Consider the following 19,933-nt stretch of genomic DNA (forward strand, 5'->3'; position numbering starts at 1 on the left):
CGTAATCATCGATGGAGGGAGTTGCAACAACTTAGCTAGCATGGAGATGGTGGAGAAGCTATCTCTCACCACCAGACCACATCCTCATCCTTATTATATCCAGTGGTTCAACAACAGTGGCAAGGTTAAGGTAACACGTACTGTTCGTGTGCATTTTAGCATTGCTACATATTCTGATTTTGTTGATTGTGATGTGGTACCCATGCAAGCATGCTCCGTTTTACTTGGTAGACCATGGCAATTTGATAAAAATTCTGTACACCATGGTAGAACAAATCAGTATACTCTTGTTCATAAGGATCAAAATATAACTTTGCTTCCTATGTCTCCTGAACATATTATGAAAGATGACATTGCTAGAGCTAGTAAAGCAAAACAAGACCTACATAAGAGTGAAAATCAGATTGTAGCAAAAGAATTTGAGCAACACAATAAGCCTAATAAATCATCATCTAGTGTTGCCTCTGAAATAAAACTGAAAAGTGGTTGTTTACTTGCCACTAAATCCGATATTACTGATTTGGATATCACTACATCTGTTTGCTATGCTTTCGTCTGCAAAGAGGTATTATTTTCATTTGAGGACATGCCATCCTCTTTGCCTCCTGCTGTCATTAACATTTTGCAGGAGTTCGCTGACGTCTTTTCACAAGACGTGCCACCGGGATTACCACCTATTAGAGGGATTGAGCATCAGATTGATTTAATTCCCGGTGCATCGCTACCAAACCGTGCACCATACCGTACCAATCCAGAGGAGACGAAGGAGATTATGCGTCAAGTACAAGAGCTACTCGACAAAGGTTATATACGTGAATCTCTTAGTCCTTGTGCTGTGCCTATTATTCTAGTGCCGAAAAAGGATGGTACATCGCGTATGTGTGTTGATTGTAGAGGCATTAATAATATTACTATTCGTTATCGTCATCCTATTCCTAGGCTAGATGATATGCTTGATGAATTAAGTGGCTCTATAATTTTCTCTAAAGTTGATTTGCGTAGTGGATACCATCAAATTCGCATGAAATTGGGAGATGAATGGAAAACGGCATTTAAAACTAAGTTTGGATTATATGAGTGGTTAGTTATGCCTTTTGGTTTGACTAATGCACCTAGCACTTTCATGAGATTAATGAATGAGGTTTTACGTGCTTTCATTGGACGCTTTGTGGTAGTCTACTTTGATGATATATTAATTTATAGTAGATCTTTGGAGGACCACTTGGATCATTTGCGTGCTGTTTTTACTGCTCTCCGTGATGCACGTTTGTTTGGTAACCTTGGGAAGTGCACCTTTTGCACGGACCGAGTATCTTTTCTTGGCTATGTTGTTACTCCACAGGGAATTGAAGTTGATAAAGCTAAGATTGAAGCTATTGAGAGTTGGCCGCAACCCAAAACGGTCACACAAGTGCGGAGTTTCCTTGGACTCGCTGGGTTTTATAGGCGTTTTGTGAGAGATTTTAGCACCATTGCTGCACCTCTCAATGAGCTTACAAAGAAAGATGTGCCTTACTCTTGGGGTACTGCACAGGAAGAAGCCTTCACAGTTTTGAAAGATAAGTTAACTCATGCTCCCTTACTCCAACTTCCTGATTTTAATAAGACTTTCGAGCTTGAATGTGATGCTAGTGGAATTGGATTAGGAGGTGTGTTATTACAAGATGGTAAACCTGTTGCATACTTTTCTGAAAAACTAAGTGGGCCTAGTCTGAATTATTCTACTTATGATAAGGAATTATATGCTCTTGTTCGGACTTTGGAAACATGGCAACATTATTTATGGCCCAAAGAATTTGTCATACATTCTGATCATGAATCTTTGAAACATATTAAAAGTCAAGCAAAACTGAACCGTAGACATGCTAAATGGGTTGAATTCATTGAGACTTTCCCGTACGTCATTAAACACAAGAAGGGTAAAGATAATGTTATTGCTGATGCTTTGTCTCGTCGTTATACTATGCTTTCACAACTTGACTTTAAAATATTTGGTTTGGAAACCATCAAAGATCAATATGTGCATGATGCTGATTTCAAAGATGTGTTGGAGAATTGTAGAGAAGGGAGAACATGGAACAAGTTCATCATTAATAATGGCTTTGTGTTTCGTGCTAACAAGCTATGCATTCCAGCTAGCTCTATTCGTCTTTTGTTGTTACAGGAGGCGCATGGAGGAGGATTGATGGGACACTTTGACGTAAAGAAGACGGAGGACGTACTTGCTACACATTTCTTTTGGCCAAGGATGCGACGGGATGTTGAGCGTTTTGTTGCTCGCTGCACGACATGTCAAAAAGCTAAGTCACGACTGAATCCTCATGGTTTATATATGCCTTTGCCTGTACCTAGTGTTCCTTGGGAGGATATATCTATGGACTTTGTTTTAGGTTTACCTCGAACAAAGAAGGGGAGGGATAGCATATTTGTTGTCGTGGATAGATTTTCAAAAATGGCACACTTTATACCATGTCATAAAAGTGATGATGCCGCTAATGTGGCTGATTTGTTCTTTCGTGAAATTATTCGCTTACATGGTGTGCCAAATACGATTGTTTCAGATCGTGATGCTAAATTTCTTAGCCACTTTTGGCGATGTTTATGGGCTAAGTTGGGGACAAAATTGCTTTTTAGTACTACATGTCACCCCCAAACTGATGGACAAACTGAAGTAGTCAATAGATCTTTGTCTACTATGCTTAGGGCTGTTTTGAAGAACAATCTAAAACTGTGGGAAGAATGCTTGCCTCATATTGAATTTGCTTATAATCGTTCGCTGCATTCTACTACAAAGATGTGCCCTTTTGAAATTGTGTATGGTTTCCTACCTCGTGCACCTATTGATTTGTTACCTATTCCATCTTCGGAGAAGGTTAATTTTGATGCTAAAGAACGTGCTGAATTGATATTGAAGATGCATGAGTTAACTAAGGAAAACATTGAGCGCATGAATGCTAGATATAAACTTGCTGGAGATAAGGGTAGAAAACATGTTGTCTTTGCACCTGGAGATCTTGTTTGGTTGCATTTGCGTAAGGATAGGTTTCCGGATTTGCGTAAGTCAAAGCTAATGCCGCGTGCTGCTGGTCCTTTCAAAGTGTTAGAAAAAATAAATGATAACGCATATCGACTTGAGCTGCCTGCAGATTTTGGGGTTAGTCCCACTTTTAACATTGCAGATTTGAAGCCATATTTGGGTGAGGAAGATGAGCTTCCGTCGAGGACGACTTCAGTTCAAGAAGGGGAGGATGATGAGGACATCAATACCATTGCTACACCCACAGCACCAGCTGCTATACATACTGGACCAGTTACTAGAGCTCGTGCACGCCAATTGAATTACCAGGTACTTTCGTTTATTGGGAATACTTCTAATGTTCATGAACATATGATGCTGCCTAAGTTAGATACTTTTGTTGTTCTCATGAATGAAGGACCTAGCATGGACAAGAAGGATATCCGTTGGAGCGGGATGAAGCATGGCAAACAAGGGGCACGCGCGGGAGAGAACAATGGAGCTTCCCTTGGTGATTTCCGCACTTTAAAGCCACCATAAGGAGAGCATGAAGACTTTGGACGAAATATTCAAGACCCCACTTTATTAATTTCGTCCATAGGCTATTATAGGTGTTGCGCCACCTTATTTTTGGGCCAGGTCCATGTAATTTCGAAATACCATAATATAGGCTATTTTTAGAGTCCGTATGTGTGGGGAAACCGAGACTAGGGCTGTTTTCGGAACCCTTCCCCAAGGGTTACGAAATTGCCTCTCTTTTCCCCCATATATACAGCCCTTAGGGCACCGTTTAGACTTGGGTTTTGTTTAGATTTCAAGTTCGCCATAGCTGCAACTTCGCGTTCTTCGTTTGTGTTCTACGACCAGACAAAGACGTCACAGAACCCCACCTTCATCAATAAAGCTTTTCTCTTATATTCGCAATATCCTGATTGCAATCTTGGTTTCTTGCTTGTTCTTCGTTTGCGTGCAGGAAACAGACCCTCGTGGTCAGGTTGATTGTGCTCCGGCGTGATCAATAACCTCTCGGAGTTGGTTTAGCGATTGCTAAGGCGCGACGTCCTCACACGTTCGTAGTCGGATCGTCAAAGTCTACTCCATCTAAACGATATCCACGATCTCATCGAAAGACAGGGACAACTTCGCCTCTATCACTCAGGACACGACGGATGGAACTAGCTACGGGTGCCAAAGCTCGAGTTTCCCCGTGGTGGCCCCGCAGGCAGACCGTTTGGGACCAACACCATCAGCACTGGCCCCCCCTGTTTATGTTAAATTACTCCTCGGGTTCATGACGCCCTATGCATCTCAGTGTTAACAAATTATTATGTTGGGCAAAAGTAGAACCAATGTTGGGCCTTGCCGGACCAGCTTTAATCTAAAACAAATTATCAAGGGGGTCCCCATAACAACCCCGATCATGTTAGGAGCGCTCATTTATGGAACATAACACCGGTAGCCGAAACTAAGGGGGCAAAGGTGGAACAAATCACCAGGCTAGAAAGGCCGAGCCTTCCACCTTTTACCAAGTATATAGGTGCATTAAATTAAATAGCATTTAATATGGTGATATAACAAGGAACCCATGTTTTCACATGGAAGCTATGCACCTGCAACTAGCAACGCTATCAACAGGGTTCAGCAAGCAGTAACATAGCCAATCAGTGGTTTGCTAGGTCGAACAGGTTGAAGGTTTCATGACATTGTTGAGAGGCTGATATTTAACATGTGGTAGGCAACAAGACATAAACGATAGCACCGACATAACTAGCATGGCAATGATAGTAATGGTATCTGGGGAAATGATCATCTTGCCTGAGATCCCGCTTGGAAGAAGAACAACTCCGTGAAGCAGACGATCCGATGTAGTCGAACGGGTCCTCACAATCCGGCACGCTGCGGAACTCTATCGAGACGAAGCAAACCGGAAACACAAATCATCACACGGAATTCACCACACGATGCATAACACATATGATGCATGAGCTACTGAATACATGCAAGTCACGGCATGACAATTCACACAATCAAACACTACACATTAAGTGAAGTTCAATATGCAACGAGTTGCATATTGACGAAACTCCACGTTTGGTATTTAGTTCTATCCCGATTAGATACACGGCAGTATTAAAGTTGTCAAACATGCAAGAGGTGGAGCGGCAAAATAAACTACCTATCTAGGCATTTTAAATGAGGTCGGATATGACATATAGCACCTCCGAAACGACCTCACATGTTAATTTACAATTCTGTCCAGATCTGAATTAATGCATTTAATTGGTTGTTATACAGCAAAACAAATAGGTTTACGTGATTCTACGCGTCAAGGCAAGCAACCTACACGTAGAGAACATCTCCAACGGAGCTACGGATCAAAAGTTACAAGCACCGCAAGATATGATGCCATGAATGCAAAATGTGTGCAACGGCGGCCACGAGCACTCCAACACATTCGAACAGCAAGAGAAAATGAAACTACACGAGATTCTAAGCAAGTTCCATGTAGGACACGATCAAATCGGAGCTACGGTACGAAAACTACGAGCAAAACAAGAAATGACTACAATCTGCCAAAAACAGCCACATAGCACTTCCTACGCCTCACAACTTCGTCTACGCAACTCCGATGAGCTCAAGCAAGGAATGACATGAAACAGGGCAAGACGCACCACTACAAACAACTAACAACTACTAGCATGGCAGCAAGGAGCACTAGGAAAAGAAGACACTAAAAGGGCATCTCACACGTTGTTTCAGACTTGGTGAAAATAACACCTCCTGAAAGTGCAGTTTTCAGCCTGAAGGCATATTGACAGCAGCAAAACATATAGCTACAGGTCTCCAGATGGCATGAAACTTAACAGCATGCTAGAGAAACATAAGGGGTACAACTATCTCCATTGGACCAACTCCAAAAGAGCTACTGATCACAAGCTAGAGGCAAAACAAAACAGCAACAAAATAATAGCAGATTCCAGACTTAGCAATATTTCAGCTCCTCTGAAACAGCACTATTCAAGCAACTTGAGGGCAGTCAAAAAAACACCTAAACATGCATTCCTATTGCAACCAAAAATACCAGGGACTAAACAAAACATCCGAGATCAACTCTCTAGTTGACAACTAATTCAAACGAGGCACGGAATAAATCCTACGAATTAAACAAAAGGGCATCACGGCAAAATATCTCGCGAACTAACTTCCTCAAAAGCTAAAACTAATTGCACAGAAAAATCCCTGGGATTTTTCTACCCCGGAAACATATAAAATAAGTGGGGTTTGCAACGCAAAATAAAGCCACACAATAATGCGAGATAATACCTCTAAACGGGAAAAATAAACTACCGGCAAAACCCTACACGGAAAAATACGAGTGACCGCTCTAAAGTACGTAGAAATATGGTCCCTAAAACATGGACATTAAATCTATGGCATACGGGCAATCCGGATACACACGAAAATTAACTACGGAAAGGATCCTAGCTAATCAGCACGTAAAACGAGGCATTAGGCACTCTAAACAGCGTTAAACAAATATGCATGTTGGATAATCGTGTTCTACTCGCGAAGCTACCCCAAAACGATATATAACACACGTCGTTCCGATCTACGGTTTAGAAACTACGGACGTTCTAAGATATACCTAAAATCTGGAATATAAACAAACCGGAAAAGCAACCTAAAATACTAACGGGCCGAGTTGGAGGCGCAACACAACTAGTACGCGCACAGGGCGCTGGGAGAGGCTCACCTTCGAGCCAAGAGTAGGCCGGCCTGGTGGAGTGGGCCGAGGAGGTGGGCCGGCCGAGGTGGTGCGGCCTGGTGGAGTGGGCCGACTCGGGCAGCGCAGGCGAGGCGCTGAGCCGGGCGAGCGAGCAGCTCCTCCCGATCCAGATCGGGACCGAGGAGGGAGCTCAGAGGCGGCGCTCCCGTGGCCGGATGGAGGCGAGGCAGCAACGGAGCTGGCCGGTGCTCGGCCTCCAGCGAGGTCCGGTCGCCGGAGGGGCGAGGCCAAGCCGGCGGAAGGCCACAGGGCGACGGGATGCGGCGGGTGCTCCAGCGCAGGGACCCTGCGCGGGGAGGCACGGCTCGCGGGGCGGCGTCTGACCGGCGGCGGCGAGGTGCGAGGCGGCGGCGGCGGGGCGCACCGGCCGGCGACGGGCTGAGGCACGGGAGGCGCGCGCGGCTGCGGGACCGAGGCGGCGGCGGCGCTCGGGAGGTGGAGGCGCGGCAGGGAGGCTCGAACGGGCGGCGGCGGCGGGCAGAACTGGGCCCAAGGTGGGCCTGGTTCGGGCCTGGCGGGCCGGCGGCGCTGGGGGGAGAGAGAGAGGCTGAGTGGGGAATTAGGGTTAGGGCGCGGAAAACTAGGAGGAATTAGGGGGGGCGCCCAAAATAGGCACGGAGGGGGTATTTATAGACAAATGGGGGGGCTCGGTTAACCGGAATCGCGCTCCGGATCCAACCGCGGGGTCGGATTCGGACAATTCCGAACGCAGGACGAGCTACGTGGCCGTGTTGTGTAGATATCCGGAGACGAGAGGGAGAACGGGCGGCGCGGCACGAACTTTAAAACACCGACAGACGTCCGACGAATAACCGACGACGGTGCCGCTACGGTCGACCGTTCGGGTACCAGTCGGTCTCCGATCGCGACGAAATTCGACAGGCGGCCTAGCTACATCTAATCGCGACCGCGTGCCAAGTTTCACCTCGATCAGAGAGAGTTTTAAACGCGCTTTTAAAACAGGGTTTCGACGGTGCCGCGCGCGCGTGCGAGTGCGGTCGGGCTCGGAACGGACGACGACGAGAACCGGCAACTACTAACGAATGCAAGTTTTGAAAACTGGCGGCAACGGAGACACCGATGCAATGCTGATGATGCGCATGATGCGATGATGACACGACAATTAAAATAAGCCACACGACGAAAACGGAAAGAGAGGGGCAGCTTCTGGAACGTCGGCACCGGGCTGTCACATTCACCTTCCCTCAGTCAAAGAAGATCCTTTTACAGAGGAACCAGTACAACCAAAGAGTTCAATAGATCCGACCGAAGTCGACGTACCTGCTGTGGTTGATTTGATCATGGAGATTCTTGCTGTCATCCCCGATTGGACTGTGCCGATCATTACATATATCCTGAGGCAGGAATTACCAGAAGACGAAGTCCAGGCCAGGCAGATAGTCTGCAGGTCGAAGTCATTCACTGTCATTGATGGCCAATTGTACAAGGAAAGCGTTCTAGGCGTTCTTCAACGATGCATCTCTCCAGAGGAGGGGCAGCTGATCCTGGAGGATATTCACTCGGGAACCTGCGGTCATCACGCCTCTTCGAGAGCAATCGTCGCCAAGGCATTCAGGGCTGGTTTCTTCTGGCTGCAGGCAAACGAGATGGCTAAAGATATGGTTGACCAATGTGAGGGCTGCCAGTTCTACTCCAACAAGTCCCACAAGCCGACGTCTGCGTTGAAGACAATCCCTCTCGTGTGGCCGTTTGCAGTGTGGGGATTAGATACAGTCGGTCCATTCAGGACAGGCCAAGGTGGATACACACATCTGTTGGTGGCAGTCGACAAGTTCACGAAATGGATCGAAGCCAAGCCCATCAAGAAGCTCGACGCCTCAACAACCGTCAAGTTTGTCAGGGACATCATCTCCAGATTCGGTGTACCTCACAGCATAATCACGGACAACGGGACAAACTTTGACTCGGACAGATTCAAAGGTTTCTGTACAAGCCAAGGTATCCGAGTGGACTTTGCTTCCGTGGCGCACCCGCAGTCCAATGGACAAGCAGAGCGGGCGAACGGACTTATTCTGCAAGGTTTGAAAGTCGTCTCAAATCAGCCCTAATTGCTCCATATATATAGGAGGAGGGAGGGGGGGCCTTGCCTTGGGGTCCAAGGACCCCCAAGGAGTCGGCCGAGCCAAAGGGGGGAGGACTCCCCCCCCAAACCGAGTTGGACTTGGTTTGTTGGGAGGAGTCCCCCTTCCTTCCCACCTCCTTCCCTTTTTTTTCTTTCCTCTTGATTTTTCTTCTCTTGGCTCATTGGGCACTTGTGGGCTGTCCCACCAGCCCACTAAGGACTGGTGTGGCTCCCCCAATGCCTATGGGCTTCCCCGGGGTGGGTTGCACCCCCCGGTGAACTCCCGGAACCCATTCGTCATTCCCGGTAACTCCGAAAACCTTCCGGTAATCAAATGAGGTCATCCTATATATCAATCTTCGTTTCCGGACCATTCCGGAAACCCTCGTGACGTCCGTGATCTCATCCGGGACTCCGAACAACATTCGGTAACCAACCATATAACTCAAATACGCATAAAACAACGTCGAACCTTAAGTGTGCAGACCCTGCGGGTTCGAGAACTATGTAGACATGACCCGAGAGACTCCTCGGTCAATATCCAATAGCGGGACCTGGATGCCCATATTGGATCCTACATATTCTACGAAGATCTTATCGTTTGAACCTCAGTGCCAAGGATTCGTATAATCCCGTATGTCATTCCCTTTGTCCTTCGGTATGTTACTTACCCGAGATTCGATCGTCAGTATCCGCATACCTATTTCAATCTCGTTTACCGGCAAGTCTCTTTACTCGTTCCGTAATACAAGATCCCGCAACTTACACTAAGTTACATTGCTTGCAAGGCTTGTGTGTGATGTTGTATTACCGAGTGGGCCCCGAGATACCTCTCCGTCACACGGAGTGACAAATCCCAATCTTGATCCATACTAACTCAACTAACACCTTCGGAGATACCTGTAGAGCATCTTTATAGTCACCCAGTTACGTTGCGACGTTTGATACACACAAAGCATTCCTCCGGTGTCAGTGAGTTATATGATCTCATGGTCATAGGAATAAATACTTGACACGCAGAAAACAGTAGCAACAAAATGACACGATCAACATGCTACGTCTATTAGTTTGGGTCTAGTCCATCACGTGATTCTCCCAATGACGTGATCCAGTTATCAAGTAACAACACCTTGTTCATAATCAGAAGACACTGACTATCATCGATCAACTGGCTAGCCAACTAGAGGCATGCTAGGGACGGTGTTTTGTCTATGTATCCACACATGTAAACGAGTCTTCATTCAATACAATTATAGCATGGATAATAAACTATTATCTTGATACAGGAATTATAATAATAACTTCATTTATCATTGCCTCTAGGGCATAATTCCAACAGTCTCCCACTTTCACTAGAGTCAATAATCTAGCCCTCACATCACCATGTGAATTACATTGTAATAAATCTAACACCCATACAGTTCTGGTGTCGATCATGTTTTGGCCGTGGAAGAGGTTTAGTCAGCGGGTCTGCTACATTCAGATCCGTGTGCCACTTGCATATATTCACGTCCTCCTCCTCGACATAGTCACGGATGAGGTTGAAGCGTCGTTTGATGTGTCTGGTCTTCTTGTGAAACCTTGGTTCCTTTGCCAGAGCAATGGCACCAGTGTTGTCACAGAACAAGGTTATTGGATCCAGTGCACTTGGCACCACTCCAAGATCCGTCATGAACTGCTTCATCCAGACACCCTCCTTAGCCGCCTCCGAGGCAGCCATGTACTCCGCTTCACATGTAGAATCTGCTACGACGCTTTGCTTGGAACTGCACCAGCTTACTGCACCCCCATTAAGAATAAATATGTATCCGGTTTGCGACTTAGAGTCGTCCGGATCTGTGTCAAAGCTTGCATCGACGTAACCTTTTACGGCGAGCTCTTCGTCACCTCCATACACGAGAAACATCTCCTTAGTCCTTTTCAGGTACTTCAGGATATTCTTGACCGCTGTCCAGTGATCCACTCCTGGATTACTCTGGAACCTACCTGCCATACTTATGGCCAGGCTAACATCCGGTCTAGTGCACAACATCGCATACATGATAGAACCTATGGCTGAAGCATAGGGGACGGAGCGCATATGCTCTCTATCTTCATCAGTTGCTGGGCACTGAGTCTTACTCAATCTCGTACCTTGTAACACTGGCAAGAACCCTTTCTTGGACTGTTCCATTTTGAACCTCTTCAAAACTTTATCAAGGTATGTGCTTTGTGAAAGTCCTATCAGGCGTTTTGATCTATCCCTATAGATCTTAATGCCTAGAATGTAAGCAGCTTCTCCTAGGTCCTTCATAGAGAAACTTTTATTCAAGTAACCTTTTATGCTCTCCAAAAGCTCTACGTTGTTCCCAATCAGTAATATGTCATCCACATATAATATTAGAAACGCCACAGAGCTCCCACTCACTTTCTTGTAAATACAAGATTCTCCAACCACTTGTATAAACCCAAATGCTTTGATCACCTCATTAAAGCGTTTGTTCCAACCCCGAGATGCTTGCACCAGTCCATAAATGGATCGCTGAAGCTTGCACACCTTGTCAGCATTTTTAGGATCGACAAAACCTTCGGGTTGCATCATATACAACTCTTCCTTAAGGAAACCGTTAAGGAACACCGTTTTGACATCCATCTGCCAGATTTCATAATCGAAAAATGCAGCTATTGCTAACATGATTCTGACGGACTTAAGCATCGCTACGGGTGAGAAGGTCTCATCGTAGTCAACTCCTAGAACTTGTGAAAAACCCTTTGCCACAAGTCGAGCTTTATAAACGGTCACATTACCGTCAGCGTCCGTCTTCTTCTTAAAGATCCATTTGTTCTGAATAGCCTTGCGGCCCTCAGGTAGTATCTCCAAAGTCCACACTTTGTTCTCATACATGGATCCTATCTCGGATTTCATGGCTTCTAGCCATTTGTTGGAATCTGGGCCCACCATTGCTTCTTCATAATTTGCAGGTTCATTGTTGTCTAACAACATGATTGATAAGACGGGATTACCGTACCACTCTGGAGCAGCGCGTGATCTCGTCGACCTGCGTGGTTCAACAGAAACTTGAACTGGAGTTTCATGATCATCATCATTAACGTCCTCCTCAACCGGTGTCGCAATGACAGAGGTTTCCCCTTGCCCTGCGCCACCATCCAGAGGGATGAGAGGTTCGACAACCTCGTCAAGTTCTATCTTCCTCCCACTCAATTCTCTCGAGAGAAACTCCTTCTCGAGAAAAGTTCCGTTCTTAGCAACAAACACTTTGCCCTCGGATTTGAGATAGAAGGTGTACCCAACTGTCTCTTTTGGGTAACCTATGAAGACGCATTTTTCCGCTTTGGGTTCCAGCTTTTCAGGCTGAAGCTTTTTGACATAAGCATCACATCCCCAAACTTTAAGAAACGACAACTTTGGTCTTTTGCCATACCACAGTTCGTATGGTGTCGTCTCAACGGATTTTGATGGTGCCCTATTTAAAGTGAATGCAGCTGTTTCTAATGCATAACCCCAAAATGATAACGGCAAATCAGTAAGAGACATCATAGATCGCACCATCTCTAACAAAGTACGATTACGACGTTCGGACACACCATTACGCTGTGGTGTTTCAGGCGGTGTTAACTGCGAAACAATTCCACATTGTTTTAAGTGAGCACCAAACTCGAAACTCAGATATTCACCCCCACGATCAGACCGTAGGAACTTGATCTTCTTGTTACGATGATTTTCCACTTCACTCTGAAATTGCTTGAACTTTTCAAATGTTTCAGACTTGTGCTTCATCAAGTAGACATAACCATATCTACTTAAATCGTCAGTGAAGGTGAGAAAATAACGATATCCGCCGCGTGCCTCCACGCTCATTGGACCACACACATCGGTATGTATGATTTCCAACAAGTCACTTGCACGCTCCATTGTTCCGGAGAACGGAGTCTTAGTCATCTTGCCCATGAGGCATGGTTCGCACGTGTCAAGTGAATCAAAGTCAAGTGACTCCAAAAGTCCATCAGCATGGAGTTTCTTCATGCGCTTTACACCAATATGACCCAAGCGGCAGTGCCACAAAAATATGGCGCTATCATTGTTTACTCTAACTCTTTTGGTCTCAATGTTATGTATATGCGTATCGCTATCAAGATTCAATATGAACAATCCTCTCACATTCGGTGCATGACCATAAAAGATGTTACTCATAGAAATAGAACAACCATTATTCTCAGACTTAAAAGAGTAACCGTCTCGCAATAAACAAGATCCAGATATAATGTTCATGCTCAACGCAGGCACTAAATAACAATGATTTAAGTTCATCACTAATCCCGATGGTAGCTGAAGTGATACTGTGCCGACGGCGACTGCATCAACCTTGGAACCGTTTCCTACGCGCATCGTCACTTCGTCTTTCGCCAGCCTTCGTCTATTCCGCAGTTCCTGCTTCGAGTTGCAAATGTGAGCAACAGAACCGGTATCAAATACCCAGGCACTACTACGAGAGCCGGTTAAGTACACATCAATAACATGTATATCAAATATACCTGATTTTTCTTTGCCCGCCTTCTTATCTGCCAGATACTTGGGGCAATTGCGCTTTCAGTGACCCATACCCTTGCAATAGAAGCACTCTGTTTCAGGCTTAGGTCCAGCTTTGGGCTTCTTCGGCGGATTGGCAACAGGCTTGCCGCTCTTCTTCGAATTGTCCTTCTTTCCTTTGCCGTTTCTCTTGAAACTAGTGGTCTTGCTCATCATCAACACTTGATGCTCTTTACGGAGTTCAGACTCTGCGACTTTCAGCATCGCAAACAACTCGCCGGGAGACTTGTTCATCCCTTGCATGTTGTAGTTCAACACAAAGCCTTTATAGCTTGGCGGCAGTGATTGAAGGATTTTGTCAGTGATAGCTTCTTGCGGGAGTTCAATCCCCAGTTCAGCTAGACGATTTGAGTACGCAGACATTTTGAGCACATGTTCACTGACAGACGAGTTTTCCTCCATCTTGCAAGCATAGAATTTATCGGAGGTCTCATACCTCTCGATCCGGGCGTTCTTCTGAAAGATAAACTTCAACTCCTGGAACATCTCAAATGCTCCATGACGCTCAAAGCGACGTTGAAGTCCCGGTTCTAAGCCATACAAGACTGCACATTGAACTATTGAGTAGTCCTCCTTACGCGCTAACCAAGCGTTCTTAACATCCTGATCAGCCGTAGCGGGTGGTTCATCTCCTAGCGCAACATTAAGGACATAATCCTTCTTTCCAGCTTGTAAGATTAGCTTAAGATTACGAGCCCAGTCTACAAAGTTGCTTTCATCATCTTTCAACTTAGCTTTCTCTAGGAACGTATTAAAATTCAGGATGACACTTGCGTGAGCCATGATCTACAACACAAATATATTCAAAGTGGACTTAGACTATGTTCAAGATAATTAGAGTTCAACTTAATCAAATTATATGCTAAACTCCCACTCAAAAAGTACATCTCTCTAGTCATTTGAGTGGTTCATGATCCACTTACACTATCCCAAGTCCGATCATCACGTGAGTTGAGTATAGTTTCAGTGGTAAGCATCCCTATGCTAATCATATCAACTATATGATTCATGATCGACCTTTCGGTCTCATGTGTTCCGATGCCATGTCTGCACATGCTAGGCTCGTCAAGCTTAACCCGAGTGTTCCGTGTGCGCAACTATTTTGCACCCGTTGTATGTGAACGTTGAGTCTATCACACCCGATCATCACGTGGTGTCTCGAAACGACGAACTGTAGCAACGGTGCACAGTCGGGGAGAACACAATTTCATCTTGAAATTTTAGTGAGAGATCACCTCATAATGCTACCGTCGTTCTAAGCAAAATAAGGTGCATAAAAGGATTAACATCACATGCAATTCATAAGTGACATGATATGGCCATCATCACGTGCTTCTTGATCTCCATCACCAAAGCACCGGCACGATCTACTTGTCACCGGCACCACACCATGATCATCCATCAACGTGTTGCCATCGAGGTTGTCGTGCTACTTATGCTATTACTACTAAAGCTACATCCTAGCAAAATAGTAAACGGATCTGCAAGCACATATGTTAGTATAAAGACAACCCTATGGCTCCTGCCGGTTGCCGTACCATCGACGTGCAAGTCGATATTTCTATTACAACATGATCATCTCATACATCCAATATATCACATCACATCGTTGGCCATATCACATCACAATCATACCCTGCAAAAACAAGTTAGACGTCCTCTAATTTTGTTGTTGCATGTTTTACGTGGTGACCAAGGGTATCTAGTAGGATCGCATCTTACTTACGCAAACACCACAACGGAGATATATGAGTTGCTATTTAACCTCATCCAAGGACCTCCTCGGTCAAATCCGATTCAACTAAAGTTGGAGAAACCGTCACTTGCCAGTCATCTTTGAGCAAAGGGGGTTACTCGTAACGATGAAACCAGTCTCTCGTAAGCGTACGAGTAATGTCGGTCCAAGCCGCTTCAATCCAACAATACCGCGGAATCAAGAAAAGACTAAGGAGGGCAGCAAAACGCACATCACCGCCCACAAAACCTTTTGTGTTCTACTCGAGAAGACATCTACGCATGAACCTAGCTCATGATGCCACTGTTGGTGAACGTCGCATGGGAAACAAAAAATTTCCTACGCGCACGAAGACCTATCATGGTGATGTCCATCTACGAGAGGGGATGAGTGATCTACGTACCCTTGTAGATCGTACAGCAGAAGCGTTAGTGAACGCGGTTGATGTAGTGGAACGTCCTCACGTCCCTCGATCCGCCCCGCGAACAATCCCGCGATCAGTCCCACGATCTAGTACCGAACGGACGGCACCTCCGCGTTCAGCACACGTACAACTCGACGATGATCTCGGCCTTCTTGATCCAGCAAGAGAGACGGAGAGGTAGAAGAGTTCTCCGGCAGCGTGACGGCGCTCCGGAGGTTGGTGATGATCTCGTCTCAGCAGGGCTCCGCCCGAGCTCCGCAGAAACGCGATCTAGAGGAAAAACTATGGAGGTATGTGGTCGGGCAGCCGTGAGAAAGTCGTCTCAAATCTGTCCTAAAAGCCCCATATATATAGGAGGAGGGAGGGGGACCTTGCCTTGGGGTCCAAGGGACCCTCAAGGGGTCGGTCGAGCCAAGGGGGGGAGGACTCCCCCCCCCAAACCGAGTTGGACTTGGTTTGGTCGGAGGAGTCCCCCTCCCTTCCCACTTCTTCCCTCCTTTTTTTTCTTTTCCTTTGATTTCCTTATCTTGGCGCATAGGCCCCCTTGGGGCTGTCCCACCAGCCCACTAAGGGCTGGTGTGTCTCCCCAAAGCCTATGGGCTTCCCCGGGGTGGGTTGCCCCCCCCCGGTGAACTCCCGGAACCCATTCGTCATTCCCGGTACATTCCCGGTAACTCCGAAAACCTTCCGGTAATCAAATGAGGTCATCCTATATATCAATCTTCGTTTCCGGACCATTCCGGAAACCCTCGTGACGTCCGTGATCTCATCCGGGACTCCGAACAACATTCGGTAACCAACCATATAACTCAAATACGCATAAAACAACGTCGAACCTTAAGTGTGCAGACCCTGCGGGTTCGAGAACTATGTAGACATGACCCGAGAGACTCCTCGGTCAATATCCAATAGCGGGACCTGGATGCCCATATTGGATCCTACATATTCTACGAAGATCTTATCGTTTGAACCTTAGTGCCAAGGATTCGTATAATCCCGTATGTCATTCCCTTTGTCCTTCGGTATGTTACTTACCCGAGATTCGATCGTCAGTATCCGCATACCTATTTCAATCTCGTTTACCGGCAAGTCTCTTTACTCGTTCCGTAATACAAGATCCCGCAACTTACACTAAGTTACATTGCTTGCAAGGCTTGTGTGTGATGTTGTATTACCGAGTGGGCCCCGAGATACCTCTCCGTCACACGGAGTGACAAATCCCAATCTTGATCCATACTAACTCAACTAACACCTTCGGAGATACCTGTAGAGCATCTTTATAGTCACCCAGTTACGTTGCGACGTTTGATACACACAAAGCATTCCTCCGGTGTCAGTGAGTTATATGATCTCATGGTCATAGGAATAAATACTTGACACGCAGAAAACAGTAGCAACAAAATGACACGATCAACATGCTACGTCTATTAGTTTGGGTCTAGTCCATCACGTGATTCTCCCAATGACGTGATCCGGTTATCAAGTAACAACACCTTGTTCATAATCAGAAGACACTGACTATCATCGATCAACTGGCTAGCCAACTAGAGGCATGCTAGGGACGGTGTTTTGTCTATGTATCCACACATGTAAACGAGTCTTCATTCAATACAATTATAGCATGGATAATAAACTATTATCTTGATACAGGAATTATAATAATAACTTCATTTATCATTGCCTCTAGGGCATAATTCCAACATCAGCAACATAAACATGTCGACAAACTTATTGGGATATGACATGCCCTCACCCATAATTGTTGCACCAACGGGATCACACAAACTGGCAAATCTAGAAGGTCTCAAAGTTCAAATTTTATTATAGAATGTGAAAATATGATATCTAAACTCTCTAATATCTCTACATCTCTTGTTTAAATGCTAATTTCAGGGGAGGTGGCTACAACAAGAGCTATACCATCATGTAATACCTTAATGGTTGGTGTCAATTGACAATTCATGATCTTTCAGTCGTGTTTTATTTCATCGGTCGATAGTTATACATGTTCATATTTGTCAAGTACAGGTGCTATCCTTCTCATCCAGTTGCAAAATCGAGGAAGTTGCCTCCAGTTGTAATGCGGTTCGTTTTTTATCAAATATATGTATGATATCTAGACTTCAAGGTTGGATATAATTCCTTTCGTGATAATGTGATCTCTGATTTTGTTTTATTTACGAACATTATAGGTGTTTAAGAACAGAAATGTTTCAGCAACATTGGTACGGCGGGCTGAGAGTCACAGTTGACACTCCTATGCTCGGTCGACGTGAAGCAGATGTCAAGAATAAGTAAAGCATTATCTTCAAAGTTCTTTCGAATATTATGTTACTTTCCTTCTACATATACTAACGGATTTTTTGGGCCAATCATGTGGCAAGACAATATGCTTCTATTTGAAGATAGAGTTTATTCATTAGGACTTTAATGTTTGCATAACCTGATCAATCTGCAATGTTATAGTTTGAACCCACCAAAATAACCATATAGAAATTTCCCTCTTATAGGGAATCTGCTGTTTTTTTTAGTACCATTCTTAATACAACAACAACAACAACAACCAAGCCTTTCAGTCCCAAACAAGTTGGGGTAGGCTAGAGTTGAAACCCATAAGATCTCGAAACCAAGTCATGGCTCTGGAACGTGGATAACTAACTTCCACGCACCCCTGTCCATGGCTAAGTCTTTGTCGATATTCCAAACCTTCAGGTCTCTCTTAACGGACTCCTCCCATGTCAAGTTTGGTCTACCACGACCCCTCTTAATATTCTCAGCACGCTTTATCCGTCCGCTATGCACCGGCGCTTCTGATGGCCTCCGTTGAATATGTCCAAACCATCTGAGACCATGCTGGACCAACTTCTCTTCAATCGGTGCTACCCCAAGTCTCTCTCGTATATCGTCATTCCGTACCCGATCCTTCCTTGTGTGGCCACATATCCATCTCAACATGCGCATCTCTGCTACACCTAACTGTTGGATATGTCGTCTCTTGGTTGGCCAACACTCCGCGCCATACAACATCGCAGGTCGGATAGCTGTCCTATAAAACCTGTCTTTTAGCTTTTGTGGCACTCTCTTGTCACAGAGTACGCCAGAAGCTTGGCGCCACTTCATCCACCCAGCCTTGATTCGGTGGCCCACGTCTTCATCGATATCGCCATCCTTCTGCAACATGGACCCCAAAATTTTTTTGTAGAGAAAACCATCTTAATAGTATGGTAGAATTCGATTCAGTGAGCTCAAAATTTTATAAGTATACAGATGTCTCATGCCTGAAATTGTACCTAAAAGATATTTATATGGCCTTTCAATATCTTAAACAAACACCATGGCACAGAATTCTTCTGTTTGATTTGCTAATTTTATTGTTCACGCTGAATGGTTGCTCCTGCGAATGCAAACCTCGAAGGTTTGATGCCAATAGATGATCTTGATACTGTGAGTTAATGCCTGCTTGATGGAATATACTTGAGGATATATGCTTTTTCTTTTTTGCGGGGATAATTTGTCCGTGCTGGCTAGATGAAAAACACTCTGTATGTCATTCGGATACTACATGGATTCATTTTTCTTTCTGAAAGGCTCATATTTCCCATCTGCAGACCGACGGCTCAAAGCTTGAGAAGTATGCACGCGACACGCTGGACCCGTCTTTATCATGGAAGGTACAGCAAAATTGACACCCATATGCAAATTAAAGCCTTAGATCCTACTGCACTTCATAAGTATATTCAACCGTGGTTTCAAGTAGGTTCATATTATAAAATATAGCCACAACATATGGCAAAATACAATAAACAAATCCATGGAGATGAACAAAAAAAATTCGATAAAAAAAGAGTTTGAATACAGGTGTGTAGAGATAAGTCCACTTTTATTATCTAGAAGATTACTAACTCCCTACTTGAGGCACTTCAGAATTTGTCGTATATCATACGGGATGTTCTCTTCAGCTTCATTCGCATGATAGTCGAGCAAATATATCAAAAAATTCTTTCTCAGCTCATAACCATCCTGCATGAGCAGTGTATCTCATTAGCATGCAATTATGCTCCGTTTTTTTATTAATATGTGCTATAGGACACTCACCGTGCAAAGTGGACGAACAAATTTGTTACCATACCATGAGAGCATAAAGTGGAAAACAAAATAACCAGATTCGTACCTGTAGATGAATACACTATCATTATTTTGGGAGTTAATGACAACGAATATAAAATGTGCATAGTGATTTTCGTAGTAACTTACCGGTCTAGGCTCGTTGGAACATCAATTGCTGATTTACGTGGCCAGA

General features: G+C 45.1%; 1 pseudogene; it reads left to right on the top strand.

The window, feature by feature from the left end:
• The first annotated feature begins 7,061 nt into the window (after positions 1-7,061).
• On the top strand, positions 7,062-19,319 carry LOC123427890 (annotated as a pseudogene).
• The last annotated feature ends 614 nt before the right edge of the window (positions 19,320-19,933 follow it).

Source organism: Hordeum vulgare, chromosome 2H, assembly GCF_904849725.1.
Source record: "Hordeum vulgare subsp. vulgare chromosome 2H, MorexV3_pseudomolecules_assembly, whole genome shotgun sequence".
NCBI classification, from domain to species: Eukaryota; Viridiplantae; Streptophyta; class Magnoliopsida; order Poales; family Poaceae; genus Hordeum; species Hordeum vulgare.